A 6,817-nucleotide genomic window follows, 5' to 3' on the forward strand; every position below is an offset into this window, starting at 1 on the left:
ATTTTGCACACAAAGTGAGAATTAATACTTTCATATTACGTTTTTCAAATTTCCATAAACCAAATTTTCATTAAATGCCACCACATTTCTTATTCCTGACTTCTAATACAGCCAAAGCAAGGTGCTTAGCTACTTGTTTAACTATCACCAGCCCCACCAGCAATTTACTAGATCCTAATTGACTACGTCCTACACTTGTGCCTTTGCCAAATGACACGCTGTACAATTTAGAAAAAGCCACTGCCAATCACATATTTACTACCCAGTGTTATTTTATACCCAGCATTAAATCTCCTTGCACTACTACCACCAAGAAGTCCTCCTCCAGAATATTCTCATGTACTCCTTTGATCTGGAACTCTTCAGTAACTCATCTAAATCTGCTGTTATTTTGTCCATGCTGCTGATATACTCTGCTTTGTCCTGTTTCTCATATTGTTTTTCGTGGGGAGGCTTTGCCTCACCAAGTAAAAGATCAGCTCCGTAAGAGCAGAGAATTTGTCATATCCTAGTTACAAATTTGCTCTGCATGTCCCAAAAGAATATAACGTTGTCCTCTACACGGTTGATGTTTAATAAAGTCTCATTTGCTTCCAGAGCCTCCCTCTCCCGTCTCTCCCAAATGTAACGTCTGACTGCGCTGTGAACTCTCAGGGAGGCGTTGATGGTCTAAAGTCTGACTCATCTCAGCAGCGGGTCCACTCTCTTCCTGGTCTGTGTGTAAAATAAACCCCACCAGCCTGTTTAAAATAGTTTCTCTGTAGATCATTGTTTAATATATCTACATACGGTCTGCCCTGTTGGCTTTCCAAAAGTCTCCACAACTGAGACTCCAAGGGGTTAATTTGTCCAAAGACTCACGGCTGGTCAGAGAAAGGACAGGGACTTAAGCTGGTAGGTCTGACAGTCAAGCCCCTGCTTGTGTCGTCCGGGCTCCACTGACTTCTCTGCAGAGAATGGCAGGGTGACTGATCCAGACAACAAAGTGGGTGGAAAGCAGGCAGCGCGGAGACCTAGTGTGCATGAGTAGAACAATGCAATCATCCCCCATCCTCCTAAACAGTACATGCACGGCACACTTCCTGTCTCTACCCCCAGGCGGCCTGGGGTGTGGAGAGGCTGACCGGCCTACACACACCTGGCTGGGGCTAACATTTCTGGCTTCAGGTCAGAGTGGAGCCTGGGGTAACATGTTCCTTTGACTAAGTACTTCTAAACCTCTTGTTTCTCCTATTACACCTAGTTCCTAGGCTCTGTTTCATTATTTTTCCTCTGGGCTTGCATTTTTTTATTGCCATTTTTCAATACAGTCATGGTAAATGATGAAGAAACGCAGAAAACACTTCCTCATTACTCTTAACAGGTCTTTTGTGCCCAAGTTCTAAATTGCTAAGCAAATCTCTGATAATGAATTTCTTCAAATGTAACGCAGGTGGATACGAAGAGCCGACTAAGGTACTGGAGAATCTGCTAATTTTGGTATCCCGGAGGGACCTAGAACCAAGCCCCCACAGATACCCAGGAATGACTGTACCTCATAAAACATATCTTCTGGGTAACATACTTGCATTTACAGAAACATACTTAAATTAAATGCACTTCCAGTCAAAAAATTCTCAACATGAGAATTGAATGCAATTTAATTTTAATAGAACTCAGCAAACCCATTCTAAAATAAATGTGGGAAAGAAACACACAGAGGAGCCCAAGTCTTTTTCTTTTTCTAGAAGAAAAAATGAGGAATAAGTTGCTATACCAGCTTTCATAATACCTTATAAACATTTAATAATTAAAACTGTGGTGTTGGAAAAAACAGGTACCATAGGTCCATAAATCAACATAGGGTAATGTAATAGAGACTCTAGATACAGAAATAAGCAGTGTGAGAATTAAATACATGTTAAGGATGGACACTTCAATTAATGTGAGGAATAAATGGCTCTCCATTTGGGGAAAAAACAAAAACCCTTAGTTTCTACCTCATACAACTCACAAAAAAAGAATTATAGATGGATTGAAAAGGTAAACATGAGCAACAAGGCTATAAAAATATTTTGAAGGAAATGAAGGAAGATATTTTATAACAAAAGATATGAAAACTTTCTTGAGCAAGAAAAAAACTCTGAAAAGATTACCCATTTTATTTAGATATAGTGTAACTAAAAGACACAAGAAAAAGACACAAAAGAAAACAGACTCTGTGAAAAATATTTTCAACTTATGCAACAGACCAAAAAACTTGATACCCAGAATATACAGAGATGTTCAAACATTAATAGACAAACAAACACAAAGGCAACCTAATATAAAAAATGGGTAGGGGATGTAAAGGACTATGTCTCAGGAGAATAACAAAAGGCTAATAAACAAAAAACATGCTACCCTAACCAATTTTGAGAAAAAGCAGATTTAAATAAAGTAGTATCTTTTTTTTCACCGTCAGGTTGTCAAAAATTGTGAATAGTATTAAGGAGATGATATTATCCATTGCCGGAGCAGATGTAGGGAAAAGGGAACTATTATACGCTGTAGGTGGCAATGTAAACTGGTCTACATTTTCTTGAAGTTAGTCTGGCAGAGTGTGCCAAAATTTAAAGTGCATATATCCTTCAAGCAAATAATTCCACTTCTTGCGATCTGCAGGGGACATCTATGTCCCCTCACATGAGCCTAACGACACATTTGAAACACCCTCCCAACATTCTGGTCGGTTTCCACATTGTCAGGCCTGCCTTCCTGGTAGGCTTTATTTTTAACTCCTGGCCTCCTCTGTAGCTAGCTATGGCACAGACATGGAACCAATTAGCCACCTCCACTTAAGACTTCAACTCAGAAGTGAGCAATGGAAGGAAAGTGGCTCTGCATGGGATTTCTATTCTGCAATACAAGTAGTGGCAAAGATGGTAACCTCTGTTCTCATCATCAAGCTGGTTTGCCCCATAGTTCTGGGGTCAGTGCTGGAAGCAGCAACCTAAGCCCACTTCGACAGTGAAGTTCTAGGCACTGGTCCTTCAAACTTAATCCAGAATTTCTTTCTCCGGCCTGCTAATGAGTCTGTGAACTAATTCATCTATTTTAATAAATTCCTTTCTCTTAAACTAGCCAGATGGATTCTTGTTGTCTGTAGCTAAGACCTCTAATACAGTATCTATTCTAGAAATATTCATGCATCTACACAAAGAGCATGTACAGGAATGGTCACTGAAGCATTGTTGCCATAGGGAAGTTTAAATAACAAATGTTCACCAACAGAGGAATAGTTAAATAAATTATGGAGTATTATGCAGGAGTTAAAAGGGACAGGGAGATCTGTATGTCCTGACGTGAAAAGATCTCCACGATGAGGTGACAAAAGCTAAATGCAGAAATTATGGGGTGTATGATCCAGGTTTTGGAGACAGGTGTGTTCCTGTTAACTCCAGAAGATCTTAAGTTTTCTCCTGACATCTGTCAAGAATGGTCAGGACCACGGGGCAATCAGGAGAGGGCGTCTTGTTGAGTGTGGTGACTTGCCTCATTTAACATACCCCACAGCAAACTGTATCTCCATTTGAATAATGATCCAATTGGAATTTAACCTATAGCTAATGTGATCATATAATTTTTCATTCAAACCTAGACACTTGAGAGGGAAAAAAGGCAAAATTAATTCTTGCATTGGGACAACAGGTAAAAACCAAACCGCTGCAGACAAATTGGGATTTATGATTCTTTCACCTATAACCTAAGAAGAGATGTGCTGTATATCTTCAGTTTGCCCCTCCAAATCCATCTTTCACCTCCATCCTGCTTTCTCTCTCAGGAGACTACCCTGGTCTGTAGCACATCACAGAGCTCCCTTATCCTCTGGCTTCAGGCAACGCTTGGCCAATGATAAGCCCCAGCAGGAGGTGGAGAAGAGAGTAAGAATAGGGTTTTTATTTTCTTAGCTCCTGCCTCTGTGGTCACCTCAGGCTGGCAGCACAGTATTAGATTCCCAGGCTGCCATAACAAATTAACACAAACTTGGTGGCTTTAAACAACAGAAATTTATTCTCCCAGTTCTGGATGCGAGAAGTCCAAAATCAAAGCGTAAACAGTGTTGGTTCCTTCTGGAGGTTCTCGGGGAGAATCTGTCCCATGCTTCTCTCCTGGCTTCCAATGACTGCTGGAAAACCTTGGCATTCCTTGGCTTGTAGATGCGTCACTCTAATCTCTGCCTCCTTCTTCACACTGTCTTCTCCCTGCATCTGTGTCTCAAGTTTCCCTCTGCCTTTCTTTTATAAGGTCACCTGTCATTGGATTTAGATCCCACTCTAAATCCAAGATAATCTCATCTCAAGATCTTTAACTTAATTATATCTGCAAAGACTCTTACTCCAAATAAGGTCATATTCACAGCTTCTGGGGGTTAGGACTTGGAAATATCTTCTTAGGGACCATGATTCAACCTACTACACTGTCCTTACACATACCATGAAATTCTCCCATCTCATGTCCCTTGGGGCCTATAGGTAATAATAGCGCCAACTGTTACTCAACTATCCCTTGTGGTTTCCTTGCAATCTACCCACATCTATGTAAGAAGTCCTTTTATTAAACCATCCTTGAACTATCCCTATTTGGGTTGTCATCTATTTCCTTTTGGGACCCTATCTGAAACACCAGTGGAGCCATTGCACAGGAGGCCAGAAGCCTAAAACAGAATTCACCCTCAGGTATTTGGAACAATGACAAGAGAAGAACTTTTACAACTGAATTTCACAAAAGTGAACGTACAATGAAAGAGACTAATTTGTTAACGTGTGGGTAATAAATTAAAGGGATCTTCCAAATTCGATCAAGATGACCAAAGTTAATTCTTTCATTCAAAAATCCTAAACAGCTACTATTTTCCAGGTAACTATGCAGAGATTGGCAATATAATAATGAGAAAGATACAAAGACATACACAATTATAGTGCAACTTATAGTAATGAATGAAAAGGATTGGATGGTGTGGTAAGCAGTAGTCTAAAATGGCTCCCAAGATTCCTGCCCCTCGTGTACACACTCTGTATAAGCCCCTCCCCTTGAGCGTGAGTGGACTACTGAATATAATGGAATATCATTCCCATAATTGGTTACTAATTAGTTGAGTGTGAATTAGTGAAAAGGGAGATTGCCCTGAAGTCTTTACAAGAAGAGGAATCATCAAGCAGATGCACCCTGTTGGCCTGGAAGAAAGCAAACAGCCACGTTGTGAACTTCCTATGGGGGCCACGTGGCAAGAAACCGAGAGCAACCTCTAGTTGCTGGTGGCCAGCAAGAAAATGGGAGCTTCAGTCCTAGAACTACAAGGAGCTGAGTTTTGCCAACAGCCAGTGAGTTTGCAAGAGGACCAGAGCCTCAGATGAGAATCACAGCCCTGGCCAACACCTTGATTTCAGCTTGGTGAGATTCTGAGCAGAGGACTCAGCTAATCCATATTGGATTCCTGACCCATGGAAACAGTGAGATAAATTTGTGTTGCATAAGCTCCTAAATTTATGGTAATTTGTTACGCAGCAATAGAAAACTAATACAGGTGATATTAGTTTTGGGCAAAGGTTTATCCAGCACTGGTCACTGATGAGAAACACTATATCTTGTTAAGATATGTGGCCCTGTTACTGGAAGATTGTATCCAAAATGAAGCAGAGATCCTAAAGAGAATGAGAAGCTTCAGGACCATCAAGTTCTTGTGCTCCACGTCTATAATCATATGGCAGCCTTTGTGAGTTTAGTTTCCAGGGCCCCAGAAACAGTGGTGTGGACAGGGCACATGAGAATTCTAGACTTTGAGACACTGAAGGCAGAGGAGGGAGCTGGGTGGGAGTAATCAATCCTTCAGGTAGTTTGCACATCAAAGTTGAGGGCCAGGAGTTGAATTTTCATGAGCTTCCAATGGGCCTCCTGGAGGCTTGGTAGATAATGTACATTAATTAACTGATTTAAAACAAATCAACTCTTAAATCTTATTGGCTTAACACAACAGGTTAGTTCTCCCACACTCATAAAGTCAAATGTCAGCATTCCTAGTTAGTAGACAGCCTTCCACCTGGTCTTTCAGAAGCAAGATTCCTCCCATCTTGTGACTTTGTTCATCTCCAGGGCCTCAAAGTCCTCTGTATTCAGCCAGCACATATGGAAAAAGAAAGGGTGAGGAATAAGAGGGAGGTTTCTATGGGCCACGTCTTGAAGTGGTGTACATCACTTCCACACACATTCCACTGGCCCCAAACTCAGTCACTGAGTGGCTGGGAAATGTGGTCCCTGGCTGGGCAGCAATTTCCCAGCAACATTACATTGTGGGAGGGGAGCAAGAATATTCAGTGGTCAGATAGCTGTAACTCCTGCATGGAATTTTGGAATTTACAGTTGGGTTCTCAAATTACGGAATACAGAATCCTGAACAAGAGGGAGCAGACATTAAACTCCTAATTTGGGGATGCATATTCCGGTTTGGAAGAGAAACGATCTGTAGAAAAACAGACTCAGAGTCCTTGAGTTCTGGCCTCAGCCCCGGGTATGAATTAATAGCATAGTATTAGGGAAGAACTAGGTTAACAGAGGTAAGGTGAATATGTGCTTCCACATTGCCAAAAGTTTCCAGAAGAAAAGAAATTTGCACCTGTTGAAATGTGATCGTCAAAAAGTACCTGAAATCAATTATATAAACTGTGAAACCAAAGTCATGGTTATGCAATGAGGTATAAAGCTCACATTATAGAAAATGGCAAAGAGAAAAATTATGAGGTGGTGTGCCAGGAGAAATAAAGCATACATGTCTTTTCAAACTAAGAAATTAGACTGTTGT

Source organism: Diceros bicornis, chromosome 4, assembly GCF_020826845.1.
Source record: "Diceros bicornis minor isolate mBicDic1 chromosome 4, mDicBic1.mat.cur, whole genome shotgun sequence".
Lineage (NCBI taxonomy): Eukaryota > Metazoa > Chordata > Mammalia > Perissodactyla > Rhinocerotidae > Diceros > Diceros bicornis.